The 15,489-nt window shown below is 49.6% G+C and overlaps 1 pseudogene; it reads left to right on the forward strand.

Annotated features, from left to right (window-relative positions):
- The first annotated feature begins 12,074 nt into the window (after positions 1-12,074).
- Positions 12,075-12,244, forward strand: LOC142567897 (U2 spliceosomal RNA; annotated as a pseudogene).
- The last annotated feature ends 3,245 nt before the right edge of the window (positions 12,245-15,489 follow it).

A 15,489-nucleotide genomic window follows, 5' to 3' on the forward strand; every position in this document is an offset into this window, starting at 1 on the left:
TCTCGCAGTTGAGGGCAAGAAGGAACCCCTCAATAGACGAGCACGTGAATCTACAATGGGCTAATGGTGACGCACACTGTCGTAGCGCTGCCGGTCGGGCACAATGACTGGAATGAGAGGGTGATCCCTGCTTTCGCATCGCCTGGTTCGGGCACAATGACTGGAAGGAGAGGGTGACCCCTGCTTTCGCATCGCCTGGTTCGGGCACAACGGCACATACACTCACACACGCACATGAAGACACGTGGCATCGGAACATGCCTGGAAACGCCTGGAAACACCTGGCGGGGAGCGTTGCGGCGACGCCGAACGGGCCAAAATGTCTGCCGCCCCGCCGCAGTCGCGCCGGCAAAACCGCGTGTCGCAGGCGAAACGCAACAGACCGCCCCGCCGGGGGAAGGAGATCCCGATGGACAGGGGACTGCATCCGCTGTCCGGAGGGATGTCGCTCGATGATGCTCATAACCGAAGTCGGGCGTCCCTCGACGTTTCTTGAGCGCAGCGCACAGAGAAGGCCTTGTTCTCTCGTTCAGGTTCGCACGGGACACTGCAAAGTGACTTCGGGAGAGTTCACATTTTTGTTCTCGTTCCCGGCAAGCGTTAGAACTACGCTGAAACTCAACCGCTCAGTCAGCAAGCACGGCACAACCCTCACTAAGCCCTGCCAGGCTCTTTCCCCTTTTTATACCACTGCCTAGTTCCTTACAGTAGTCTAGCATCACTCAGAACGCGTCCACAAATTGGAAAATTGCACTAGAAAGCATATCATCACTTTGAAACACTAAACAAAAGCAATATGTTAAAAAAAAATCCTGCCTCAGGAAGAAAAACATCAGTAACCAACAATTTTGAGGCTGATTCCTACGTTAGGGGCTTCGACTTAAGCCATCGGCGTTACCGTTGAGACTCCCCTTTTTGTAACGCACCTCAAAGGAATATTGTTGTAAAGCGAGGCTCCAGCGCAGGAGGCGGCCATTTTTGGGAGAGATGGTCTGCAGCCATTGGAGAGGGCAGTGATCCGTCTCAATGATAAACCTCGAGCCGGCTAGATAGCATGACAATTTCTGAACGGCCCACACGAGACATGCACACTCTTTCTCGGTGGCGCTATACGCCTGCTCACGACTGGTCAGCTTACGACTAGCATACAGGACGGGGTGTTCTATTTCTCCATTTTCCCGTTGGCACAGTACAACGTCCATGCCTCGCTCACTAGCATCGCACTGAACAACGAACCCTTTTGTATAGTCTGGCGATCGTAGCACAGGCTGGTTTGTTAGGGCACTCTTTAGGGCGCTAAAAGCTCTTTCCTTTGTCTCGTCCCAGACGACTGTTTGAGGCTCTGTCTTTCTTAGAGCATCCGTCAGGGGAGCCGCGATATCAGAGTACCTAGGGATGTACCTCTGATAGTAGCCGGCGACACCCAAGAACGACCGAATATCGGTCTTGGTGCGCGGTTGCGGAAAGTCTCGCACAGCGGCCACTTTTATTTCAGAGGGGCGGCGACGACCCTGACCAATCAGGTGACCGAGGTAGACAACCTCGGCCTGTGCTAACTGGCACTTAGGAGCCTTTACTGTCAAGCCCGCTTCGCGCAGGCGGGTTAGCACTGCCCGCAAGTGTGCCATATGCTCAGACCAGGATGCGGAGAATATCGCTACGTCGTCTAGATACGGTAAAGCGAATTCTTGCTGTCCCCGCAACACTTTATCCATGAGGTTTGAAAAACAGTATGGCGCGTTCTTCAAACCAAAACTCAACACTTTAGGACGGAATGTTCCCATTGGTGAAATGAACGCCGCATACCTACTAGCCTCTTCTGTAAGTGGAACCTGCCAATAACCCCTGACAAGATCTAGGGTGGAAATAAACTGAGCGCTACTAACTTTCTCAAGGCGCTCCTCGATGGTAGGGATCGGATAAATTTGATCCTTAGTGATGGAATTAAGCCTGCGGTAGTCGACGCAAGGACGAGGTTCCTTGCCCGGTACCTCAACTAAAATCAAAGGGGAGGTATAATCGCTCTCACCTGCCTCAATAACACCGAGATGTAGCATTTTCTTTACCTCAGCCTCCATAATATCGCTCTGGCGGGGTGACACCCGATACGCCTTGGATCGTACTGGCTCTGGGGAGGTAAGTTCTATATCATGAGTAAGTACAGAAGTCCTACCAGGCCTCTCAGAGAACAGACCTTGAAACTCTTGTAATAGCTGGTGTAGTTCGGTTTTCTGCTCGGGCGACAGCGGTGCTTTACTGATAAGGTCACTAATGACTTGACCGGTGTCTTCCCTGTTCGTCACTGAGCCTAGTCCCGGAAGCTCGACCGGAAGCTCTTCAGGAACGTTTACCATCATGCACACCACTGCTTCCCTTTGTCTATAAGGTTTGAGCAGATTATAGTGGTAAACTTGCTGTGCTTTCCGCTTTCCTGGCAGACTTACCACGTAGTTAACGTCCGACAGTTTCTGAACAATTCGTGCTGGGCCCTCCCACTGCACGTCTAGTTTGTTGTTTAGCGATGTGCGCAATATCATGACCTCATCGCCCACCTCAAAACGACGGGCCCTGGCTGTCCGATCATAATAAACCTTGGCCCTCTGCTGGGCCTTTGTCATTGCTTCACCTGACAACTCCTGTGCCCTTCTTAAGCGTTCGAGGAGCTTAAGTACGTACTCCACCACGACTGGGTCGTCGCCCCTACCTTCCCACGATTCTCGAAGCATGCGAAGCGGAGATCGAAGCGAGCGACCGTACACCAGTTCAGTTGGCGAAAAGCCCGTAGCCGCATGCGGCGCGGTCCTTAAAGCAAACATCACCCCAGGCAGACACAGCTCCCAGTCAGTTCGATGTTCAAAACACAACGCTCTCAACACGCGCTTCATGACGGAGTGGAGCTTCTCAACGGAATTCGACTGTGGGTGGTACACTGAGCTGTGTAACAGCTTTACCCCACACCTTTCGAGAAAAGTTGTCGTCAAAGCGCTAGTAAACACTGTGCCCTGATCTGATTGGATTTCCGCAGGGAAACCAACTCGCGCAAATATGGACAGTAGTGCATTAACTATCTCAACTGAGCTGAGTTCTTTAAGCGGCACTGCTTCAGGGAACTTTGTCGCTGGGCAGATCACAGTCAAAATGTGTCTGTACCCCGTGGCTGTTACCGGCAGAGGTCCCACTGTATCAATAACGAGCCGTCTAAAAGGCTCCGTAATGATAGGTACCAATTTCAACGGCGCCCTTGATTTGTCCCCTGATTTGCCCACCCGCTGACAGGTGTCACATGTCCTCACGAAATGGTCTGCGTCCCGAAAACACCCTGGCCAATAGTACTCTTGCAAGAGACGGTCCTTAGTTTTCTTAACTCCTAGGTGTCCGGACCACGAACCCCCGTGTGACAAGCGCAACAGATCCTGACGATAGCATTGAGGAACGATCAGCTGATCGAACTCCACTCCTCTGCGGTCTAGATACTTCCGGTACAGGACTCCACCTCTTTCCACAAAACGCGCATTTTTCCTGGCGATACCTTCCTTGACATTGCAGCGTATGTTTTCTAGGCTACCATCCTTCTTTTGCTCGGCTATCAAAGCCGACCGGCTGACTTTTAGCAACCTATCAAGTCCGTCTGACGTAGGCGCGATGAGCAAATCAGTAGATAGCTCTTCTAACTTTCCCGTGTCGGGCATTTCCTCTCCAGTATCTGGCGCCTTCAACGCTACAGACTCAATTTTATTCAGTTCGGGCGTGCTCTGAATATCAGCTTGCTGCGCCTCTGACCCTTTTTCATTGTTCGATAACGTCGGCCCCGCAACTACCGCCTTTGCAGCGAGCTCCCGAACCTTCGACCTGGTTAAGGCCTGAACGCTAGCCTCACCAAACAAAAGCCCCTTCTCGCGCAGGAGGTGATCGGACCTGTTTGAAAATAGGTACGGGTACTGGGGGGGCAGCATAGAGGACACTGCCGCCTCCGTCTCAAGCGCTCCGAAAGGTCCTTCAATAAGCACTTTTGCTACCGGCAGACACACGCTATGAGCTTCCACGGCTTGCTTGATCCACGCGCACTCGCCCGTGAACATATGGGGTTCTACGTAAGACGGGTGAACTACATCCATCGTAGCTGCGGAATCGCGAAGCACTCGGCACTCTTTCCCGTTCACGAGGAGGTCTCGCATGTAAGGCTCGAGAAGCTTCATGTTCTCGTCAGTGCTGCCTATTGAAAAAAACACAACTTTTGGTGTTGTTTCCGGACACTGCGCCGAAAAGTGACCCGGCTTCTGGCACGTATAACAAACGCGCGCTCGCCTCATCTCGAACCGCTTTCTGCGTTTGGCTGCCGCCGTCTCTTTACGTTTGGTCGGACTGCTTTCACTCGCATCCGCACTACGCGTGTTCCCCTTTGCTCTCATGGGTGTGAACTTCGGCCTCTCAAACTTCGAGCCAAATTCACCCTTTTGACCGTCCTTAGCTCCGCGAGCCCGACGCGTCACAAACTCCTCGGCTAGCTCAGCGGCTTTAGCCACCGTACAAACGTCTGGCCTATCCAAGACCCAGTATCGCACGTTCTCCGGTAACCGACTATAAAACTGTTCTAGCCCGAAGCACTGCAGAACTTTATCGTGGTCACCGAACGCTTTCTCTTCTTTGAGCCACTCCTGCATGTTTGACATAAGCCTGTACGCAAACTCTGTATATGACTCACTTTTGCCTTTCTCATTTTCCCGAAACTTCCGACGGAACGCCTCCGCAGACAGCCGGTACTTTTTTAGAAGACTCGATTTCACTGTGTCGAAATCCTCTGCCTCCTCTCTATCCAAGCGAGCGACTACGTCGGCCGCCTCGCCGGGTAACAAAGTGAGCAAGCGCTGTGGCCACGTTTCCCGAGAGAACTCCTGCTTCTCGCACGTTCGCTCAAAGTTAACCAGGAACAAACCAATGTCCTCTCCAAGCTTAAACGGCCGCATCAGGTCAGTCATTTTGAACAATACGCGTTCTCCTGCACCGTGTGCCTGACTTCCATTACGAGCGCGTTCCATCTCTACCTCAAGACGCTTCATTTCCAAAGCGTGTTGACGGTCACGCTCTTGTTGCTCTCGCTCTTTCTGTTCTTTACGTTCACGCTCTTCTTTTTCTTTCTGTTCTTTACGTTCACGCTCTTCTTTTTCTTTTTGCTCTTTAAGTTCGCGCTCCTGTCTTTTTGCAGTCTCCCTCTCCTCAATGGTCTCAAGGCATTCCGACAGCTCGTCATCCTCAGCCTCTAACTCAAGAATAGCCTTTAGCAGTTCAGGTTTTCTTAGTTTGTCTGAGACATCCAGACCCAACTCTCTTGCAAGCTCCAACAATTTCGGTTTGCGCAACGACTTCAAATCCATGGCTGCTCTGAATGCTGCTTTCTCTACTGCTTACTATTGTCTTGCCGCAAACTAACCCGGCAGCAACGACAACCACAATTACCAGCTCTGTTTCTGACACTAACAAAAGCCTGGCAAAGCTCAGAAGAAGAAAGTCCCGCACTCACCAAACCTCGCAGCCAAGAGTTCCGCGCAGTCGTTCCGCTGCAGGCAACCAGTCATCACACAGGGCTCGTTGCACTGCTCCCGGATCGTCGATGAGCTGCTCAGCATACAGTCAACTGCATCTCTTCGCTGCTGGCCTCCGTTGTCGCGATCTCACCGCTGGCAGACAGTTGTTTGAAGTCGGAGGCGATCCCACCGCTGCCACCAGATGTTTGGATCCCACCGATGGCATCGGTTGTTGGGAACTCGGCGCTGACGCCCGTGGTTGTACCTGGGTCGCAAGCCCCAAGGGTAGCGTTGGCCTGGCGGCCTGGGGTACAACTGGAAGCATCCGAAGGTCCCGGCAAAGCATGAGTCGACTGGTAACAACAAAACAACTTGTTTATTTTAACATCGCAAAGAGTTGGCGGTCAGGTTGACCGAAGTAGAGAGACGGGAGAGCACTTTACTCAACAGAAGAAATCGGAGCCCTCCTTTTGGCGTCCGGGGGCAGCTGTTTTTATACTCTCGCAGTTGAGGGCAAGAAGGAACCCCTCAATAGACGAGCACGTGAATGTACAATGGGCTAATGGTGACGCACACTGTCGTAGCGCTGCCGGTCGGGCACAATGACTGGAATGAGAGGGTGATCCCTGCTTTCGCATCGCCTGGTTCGGGCACAATGACTGGAAGGAGAGGGTGACCCCTGCTTTCGCATCGCCTGGTTCGGGCACAATGGCACATACACTCACACACGCACATGAAGACACGTGGCATCGGAACATGCCTGGAAACGCCTGGAAACACCTGGCGGGGAGCGTTGCGGCGACGCCGAACGGGCCAAAATGTCTGCCGCCCCGCCGCAGTCGCGCCGGCAAAACCGCGTGTCGCAGGCGAAACGCAACACCGGTCGATTGCGGCCGTGGAGTCCTCTATTGGGATACCTCTAATAATGCCTTTAACGGTGCCATATGGCGCGGTTTGATATGCGCCAACCACGTGTTCCTTGCCACCAATGCAGATCGATTTTATTTCGGCGTAACGTGAAGCACGTATATCGTCGGGGGTACTCACCACCATGATGTTTTGTTGCAAGTTGGGGCAGAAGGTGTCCGCTGCTCCATCCTCCCTTGATACGTTCGCCGCCGTCATGATGGCTGATGCCACGGTGGCGGTCTGGGTCCTCGCGATGTTAAGGCCTCCCCGAGGCCGCACTATCACCTTGGTCTCCTCCCTCGGTAGAGCGTCCGGCATCCTTGCTGCCCTCGTCACCGAAGCTTTCACGTTCCTGGCAAAGTTCTTCGTCGTAGGTCTTGACTGGTGAGCGGCAGTCCCCTGGCTGGCCAAGGTCTTTATACGCCGGCCTACATGCGACCAGTCTGCATTGTCGTTGAATTCCTCGGAAGAAAATTCTTCCCCTTGAGTTTCAACACACATCTGGCTAACGCCGGAATTCGCCGGGTCCCGAACAATGGACGTCTCCATCTCGGTCGACATGTTTGTATAGCCGCCGCCCGAAGACGACGGCCTTTCCTCGCAGAGGATGGGCCCGGCTATGGGCAGATCCAAGCTGTTCGATTAGGCTTACTGGAACGGCGCCGGCTTCCACGGAAAGTCCCGGGAAATTGGCGAAAAATCGTACCTTTGGTAGCCACCGGTACCGGTTGATGACCCGCACTCTCACAGACACAGTGGTAATAGTTATACCGCGGTAAAAAATAATTAGCACTGCAAAATTGGTCATAAAATCCGGAGCCGATGTGAGCACGTCAGCTCAGACCATGGCAATGTAATTGACCAGCTGGCACCACGCCATTACTATCGGACGTCAACACACAATTTACGCGCTGGTATCGTTCGATTGAACGTTATGAAAGGTGCAAGCTTATTCGCTCAACATCCGGCTATTGAATTTCGCCGCGCACGCTACTAAGCCACCGAGACGCCGATAGTGGAAACATCGCGAAATAAATGAGCGAGCGGGAGGATGACGCAAGCAGCGACTGGCAACTGAAGGGTTCACTCTGCACTCAGCAAAACGGAGTGCGATAGAGACACAGAGCACACACAAAAATTCTAGACGATCATTGTGTTCACGGACACCAGCAAAGATGCACAACGGTTGGAAATGGCGGCATTGTGAGACAGGGGATGCAAGACAAGCCTGCGCGTGAAGGAAGAAGCAAAAAGCAAAGACCAACAAAGCGCAAATTCATTCCGCAAAGCGAGCGGGAATCGGGAACGAGACAGGAGATTTTACCGAAAGCAAAATAAACGTCTCAGTTTCCATTCAGCGCTTGCGCCGTGCGATCGCTTTAGCGTGAGCCTCTTGTGCGCTCCAAATCAACTTTACTGAACGTCATAGCATTGTCAACGTGCTTTGGCGCAGAACACCACTCAGCGAACTGTCGAAACGGAGCTCATGTATCAGCCATGTCAAGCATCCATCAACGCGAATCCTGCCGACACACACAGGACTTGCTGTTATAGTCCTTGTACGCAAAGAAAAAAAAATTCTCGAAATAGTACCATACTGCCTAATGCGAAATTTTAGCGCAGCCCTACAGGTGTTTTCATTTCGCTATATATTGGCTGGTGCGGACAATCTGTCTCGTGCAGCACGTTGCAAACGGAGTGAAGTGTGGCGCGACTGCCTCGACTGGCTCGTAGATCGCGAGAGGCAGCGGGTGGGTGACGCGTGGGCGCGATTCACAGCAGCCGCTGCGGACAGAACTCCGCTCATGCAGTGCGTTGTTTCCATATATGGTATCGGTAGCGTCATCGGTTAACAGACTACGCGCGCTACTCTGGCGCCATCTCGTAGCTATTGTCACCGCAGAGTCAGTCTTGCTCGGCACTACGCCTTTCTTCTCACGCTTTCGCCATGCCCTCTTCCTCACCCTTCCTCCTCGCGCTCTCTTCGTTATCGCCGTCTTTCATACCCCGCTGCGCTACACGCTCTTTCATCCTTCGCTGTTCCCGTTCGCTCGGTTAGGAGAGGCGCTGACGTTCGGCACAGGAATGGGTGCCTAGGAACTGTGCTCTAAAATAAGAAGACACCTCTGCTCATGCCTAAAAAGTACACTCAAGGCACAGTAGCTCATTCTAGCTCATGCCTTCACTGCATGCTGCCATCTTGATTTCGACAGTCGTTTGGCTTGGCTTACCTAGCTTGGCTATGGAATATTATATGTGACAGAGTGGTAAAATGTTGCTAGCGACTAGCTTCCTTTTTGTTCCGCACTGTTCCGTGAGCTATGCCCACTTTTGTCAATGATACAAAAATACAAAGCAGCGTTAAATTTACTGCTTACGACTCTACAGTTTGAGATGGAACGTGGGTACACGAACTGCTTCACAAGCAGGAAAAAAAAACACTTTCGACAACCAAAGGGCGCAGTACAATTCAGATAATGGCCAGCGGACATGAAATACAACTTTTTTAATAATACGTACTTGCTTCCTAAACAACGAAAGCGCCAAATCGTATTTCAAGCTCTTATTGTCCCCTTTCAATAGGTGAAGCGCCAATAGTGACGGCACACAAGAAGAAATACAGACAGGACAAGGCGCTTCCTGTCTTCTTGTGTGCCGTCACTATTGGCGCTTCACCTATTGAAAGTTATGCACCAACTAGCCCCACAACGTGTTTTACTATTGTCCCCAGTACGCCCCCATTATATTGCCCTCATTGTGCCCCTCGCTTTGATTTTTTCAGGGCGTTTCATTGTCCACAGAAAGTAGTCGAAAGGACGTTTCTCGGTTGGTCCAACGGATGTTGTCCTCAATACGTCCTAAAGACATAGCAAAAAGTGCGAGTACCTTTGTGCTAATTGTGGACGTCCTCATGACATCGAGTGTTGTCTTTGATGCTGTCGAGACAACAAGATTTCTGACGTCGCAACAAAAGTTTATATCGCGACAATTTTTCATGACATCGCAACAGGAACTCTGTTGCGACGACGGACACTTTCTGCGCGACATTAAAAACGTGCCACTTTCTATCGCATCGCCATGAGTTCTGATATCGCGGCCGAAGCGCTTTCCTTCGCGACGCATTATAATTTTATGTCAGTTCCGCATTGGCGTTGTGCACTGTAATTTTTTCTTACGCGGTATTCAAAGGTGCGTTCTCTGAGTCCGGCTATGCTGATAGCGCCGATCTCAGTGATAACGTCGACGTGGCCAATTGTCGCAGTTGTACCGCGACGGCACAACAAAAATAATCGCCCTACTGGAATCCTCAAAATCGGATGCTGATAGAAATCATTACATCTGCGGCAACGGCTGTGTATCCCATTTGTTTTATTTTGTAAGGTGTGAACCACAGGCACGTGCACATGCACATACTGTTAAGCTGATACATTGCTTAATTTCCTAGAAATATTTCATAAGTTTTTGTGATGTGGAAAATAATTTTTGGATTGTTCCATAAAGCTGGGTAAAAATCTGTCCCGCTCGGGTGCCAGTATTCTGGCGCTACCATGAAACACCGGCACGCTGTTTAAGTCCCCGCAGGGTCGTCTGCGTAAGCAGTCGTCTGGTGAGTAGCGCCACCACGTACCCGCGAACATGGGGGTCGGACCCTCTCGCGCCTAATCGTGCGTGGCTTAGCCTGTACGGGGAAAAGGGGATCATGGGGGTTGAGCCGATGCCGGGAGTTTAGATCTTTACAGTGCCCCGGCGGTGGCAACACGCGCCTTTGGCCTCGGCTTCACGTAGACGGCACATCCTTACTGACCCGCCTGGGGAAATCGGTAGTTGCCTTTTCCAACCTTCTCCAACCTCCCTCTCCAACTTTTGTCTTTCTCTCTCACTTACAATATTTGCAGTCTTCTCTTCACTTCTTTTTAATTCCGTTCTTCCTGGCAGCAAGGATTAAGCTTGTGTGGACAACCAACCTTGGCTGTACATATTTGCTTATGGCAGAAACGTACAGTTGGCGTCCACAGGAGTTGTATTTTATAAGACCTGCGGCGTGCCCATCTTCGGCTCCATGGTGGGTGGCCGGCGTTACTGCCGTCATTCCCATATATATTTATGGCTAGCCCGCGGCGCCGACGCTGTTATTTCTGTACAAAGGCTTCCCCCGCATCGAACACTCGCGGAAAGAAGGCAAAGAGGCCCGAGGTACACTCTTTTCGCGACAGTATGAAGGCGGGGAGAAAGCCCGCCGTCTTTCACCGCGCGCAAGGCACCTCAGGGCGTGGAGGAGGGAGGGCGTTCTATTCCAGCGGTGGAGCGGCGCTAGAGCGGCTCAGCACGGCCGCGCCGGTCTTATCTTGAAAGCGATCGGCGACAAGTACAGTCAGCGGTCCTTTGATTGACAGAAGTCTAATGTGTTCCTGATTCTATTTGCGATTACCTTAGTAAATACTTGTAGGCAACGGACACTAAGCTGATCGGTCTACTATTTTTCGAGTCTTTGGCGTCCCCTTTCTTATGGATTAAGATTATCTTGGCGTTCATCCAAGATTGCGGTACGCTCGAGGTCATGAGGCATTGTGTATACAGGGTAGCCAGTTTTTCTAGAACAATCTACCCACCATCCTTCAACAAATCTTCTGTTACCTGATCCTCTCCAGCTGCCTTCCCCCTTTGCATAGCTCCCAAGGCTTTCTTTACTTGTTGCGGCGTTACTTGTGGGATGTCAAATTCCTCTAGACTATGTGACGCCATGCTCATTAATTTAGTTAGTGAGCCAATGTTTACGAGTTTATATAGCCGATAAAACAATATAGCTGTCTACTAATTTGCTATCGCAATAGATGCTTCGCCTTTCGGTCAAAACTCTAAGTTTTTGTTGTCCTGAATCGATGTGGTGACACATACCCACTGTGGGGCATTGGCCATGAATCGGGTGCTTAAGAGACACCGACAAGTGAGGAGGAATTAACAATTTGTAAAGAGCCACTTACAGATAAAAGTTGTAGTGTACATGAAAACGTAGGAATAAAAAATTCAGTGCGATTCCTCTCTGTGAAGGTAGATGACCAGCGAAGCTGTGTATGTGGGACCCTTATTGGTGAGCTGTCCATTGACATGCGTCAAACGCCGTATGCACATGCATGGAAGGCGAGAAGCGACTAGTCGCTCCTCCACGATGTTGGGCCTCTTAAGATGATGAGGCACCGGGGGGTATACATACCCATGTATTGTTGCAAAACGTGGCACGACACCTTTTACTAACGAATCCCGGCACGTTAAACAAACATGCACCTCACCGCATTCCGAGGCCACACACCGTTTCACCGTAGCCAAGGCGCTCGTATGTTGGTCGACATCCCGCAGTGCAGTAATGATTGTCAGGCCGCTTGAAAACCACGAGCTGTCACACACAACACAGGCCACACCAGATTGGTTCCCCAGAAGGTCCCCTTGAAACCTGGCCGTTGCTGCGGTGAAACGTTCCAAGTTTGCGATATCGGGGCCACATGAACGGTTCGCATTTCTTTGCGCCTCGTGATCCTGGCGGCCAACACACTAACGCCACCACGGGAGAGCGGAAGGAAAGGAAAGGAGATACGCTAGCGCTTAGAACGCCGACAAAGAGAGGGTGGTGCGAACGTAGACATGGTCAACGCGGGTCAAAGTGCAGTATCTGTTATCAGCTTAATATTTGATAGGGTTGTATTTGGACTCAAGTCAATAAACTTATTTTAGCAAGATGGCGGAGTGCTTGAAGCCTGCTCCACCTCCGCCGTGGACCCGCCAGGTATTGCACTATCTTCGGGATCGGCCCAAAATATTTGTTCTGCGGACATCTATGCGCTGGAAACTAGCCATATACTGCTTCGCTGTTAAAATGGATTAAAGAATTTACTTAAATGAAGAGAAAAAGAAAATAAAGAGGAATCAGTCTTGCAGGGCAATGGATTGGATAGAGTAAGATCATTTCGGACTGTTAAGCAAACATTTGTGCTGCTGAACCCAAAAATGGGGCCCTCAATGAGAAAACTACATGTACAGATAAATCTAGACTAAGAATGCGGTGCGGCGTTTGTAACCTTCATTTTCGCATTACACAGAAACTTCTGCGCGAGAGAAAGAAACGTAATTTTGTGTCGGCCTCACCACATAATCAGCATGATGCTGAGGGAACCAGTCGAGACTTATGTTGGTAGTAATTTCGCATCTGTATGCGACAGCGCAGCTTCGTGATGGACACTTCATGTATTCATGCTGGTAATCTGCGCAGTTCTATAGTGCGGAGTCTGACAATTCTTGCATAATGACACGTCTACGAAACTGAGCCGCGGTTAGATAAGTAGACAAAAGACAATATAGAAGAATCGGGGCGCCTTACAAGCCTCACCTAAAGATCCTGCAATTTCATTAAGAAGTAGTCCTTTATGCAAGGGTACCCAAATTAAACGAACCCTTCTCAAGAATCCAGGTACCAATGTACGAGAAGAAAGGAGGTTAATCGAGGAGCCCGATTTTTATTAAGCTTATCATAAGAAGCCAGCAAACATCGACACCAAGGACAACATAGGGGAAATTACTTGTACTTACTAAATAGGTTAAAGAAATGATAAATTTATCATTTCTTTAATTCGTTTAGTAAGTACAAGCAATCTCCCCTATGTTTTCCTTGGTGTCAATGTTTGTTGGCTTCCTATGAGGTACCGATGAGTGACACGTCCTCATAATAGAGCTATGGGAAGCAGTATCTAAGTGATGTATGTAACATAAAGAGTGAGTCATTTTCATTGCTCACATAATTATTGCATTGAATTTGCGTAGCACCACTGTCATGAAGCTAGCCAAAAAGATGGGTTAAAAACCAGCAGCCCTAGGAAAAAATACCGGTCAAGAATTGCGTAAAGTATACGAAGCTACGTTTTACCCAACTGTTGACCGGCATTTTTTTTTTCAGCTTTTTCTTCACGCTGTGAAGCATCTGCCGCAATGATGATATTTGTTGAAAGAGTCTGCAGATCATTTTGTAATAGGCCATCAAAAATATCATGAGGGAGTAATTTTGCATTATTAGGGAAAGTGTCATGACATTGAATATTAATAAAATTAGGGCTATCGGAACTAGAAAATCAGTGGGTATTCCATTACCGATTGGTTATGCACGTTGAAGGGGATAATTAACTGTTGCACGAATTGTATTTGCGAAGTATAGTAATCGCGACCAGTCAACACCAAAAAAGAACGTATGCAAGCTTGAAAATAAAAAACCGCTTCGGATCGCATTAGTTGAGACTCGTAAACTCTCAAGAACGTCAGCACTGTTAAAAAGCGTAACTTGCACGCATGAGAAGAGTCTCTCGATTCCAGATGAAGAACAACATTCGCAGCCGATTTCAAAACCCTTACTTGGGCTCAATACTCTCCACATTTCTTATTCTCTGGCGCCCCCTTGGATGTTACCCATACGAATCCTACTATACAAAAGGGAGATTTAAACGATGTTATGATTCGTTCTTCCGTATTGGTTCCTTCAGCACAGCCGACACGAGATTGTCAAGTAGGTCGTTGCATTCTGCTCGCTAATTAACTCAAATGGATAAGTAACTTATTAATTACTGGTTTTAACGCCCGCTTTTCAATATCAGTATTGCAAGAGGGCACCACTGGAGGCAAAAAAAAATCACTTTATGTGTCTGTAAAAGTGCTATCCATTGTTAAGAAATTCGCCAACGAAACTCATTTTTTCCGCTACAATCTCGAAACTGGGCGACCGAGGAGTTTCGCCAGCACTGGGCACGTGATACTTTCCGTTTCGTCGGGTCAACGGGTCGATCGCCTGTGCACGTCTCTTATCTCATTTCACGCAGCTTGTTCGTCTGCGAGCTACCGTCGCTGGCGATACAAACGCACACCGGTAGATTGGATGTTCTCAGCAGGTTGTCGCAGTGAGCTTCTCTGCTTCACGACAGCTTCGAGAATGGTCTGGGAAGCACCTCCGGCGCTATTTCTACGCGAAGCCTGTTTCGGAATCGGAGTGAAAAATAGTGAATGTTTTTCGTTGAAACTCTGAATAACGAACGGATAATCTCTTCGTCAACTGTTTTAGTGTCCCGCGGCGCCCACTTGCAAAATTGTGGCTGCAACGTGGACGTTAGGGCCAGCAATTACAATCTTAATAGGCATTTTTTTGTTAATTAGCGACTGTACTCGACGGCTACTCGTCCATGTAGGATGCGCCGCGCGAGAAGGGCGAATAGCGACCAGAGCAAAATCTGTTTCCATTAAAATAGATCACCGGGTACATCCCCTCACGCATCTACACCTAAAAGCTTCCAGTACCAATGAATCGCCATAATAATTCAGTAATGTACCCATAAATTAGGAAGTGAAGCTATAGGATGTCTTATTAGTATTAACTTTTTTCGCATGGTCATTATATTACCTTTGCAGTTTTTTATTACTGACGATAATTATGAAGCGCAGTCCTTTGTTGAGAGCGGGCAAGAAAAACTTATGCCTCAGACGCGTTTTGTGCACCTTTCTTTTATAATTTAAACATCTTTCATATAATAATTTTACACTGCACTTATAATGAGTTGAACCTTAGTATTAATTAAGCAGGTATTTTGAGTCTCAAAGCTACGGTGTGAGCTGTTAAGGACGCCATACAGTGTGGACTATGCATTAAAATCGATCTTCTGGAGTTGCTCAACGTGCACTTAAAAAGCAACTCTGGCGATTTTTCACCATGTTAAGATAATGGAATATTTACGTTCTCGAGACCCCCCTGTCCCGCATCTGGGAGTAGAATTGTTCCGCGAATTCGAAAGCAATCTTAAATCAGAAAAAAAAAAATCGCAAAGACGAAACCGAAAACTGACCAAGCCGCCAAGCGAACCTCTTCGTGGGACGTCATGAGTGTCTCTAGCAGGAAAGGCGCGCAAGGCATGCCGGTCTCGCCCTCGGGGCCAACCATGGCTGAAGAAAAACTGAGAAGGGGCCCTGACGTCCCTCTTTGCGAAGCTAAGTGTTGCCGGAAGTTGCCGTTGCTCCGCCTATCAGGCCACCTTTC

Source organism: Dermacentor variabilis, chromosome 1 (assembly GCF_050947875.1).
Source record: "Dermacentor variabilis isolate Ectoservices chromosome 1, ASM5094787v1, whole genome shotgun sequence".
Classification (NCBI taxonomy): Eukaryota; Metazoa; Arthropoda; class Arachnida; order Ixodida; family Ixodidae; genus Dermacentor; species Dermacentor variabilis.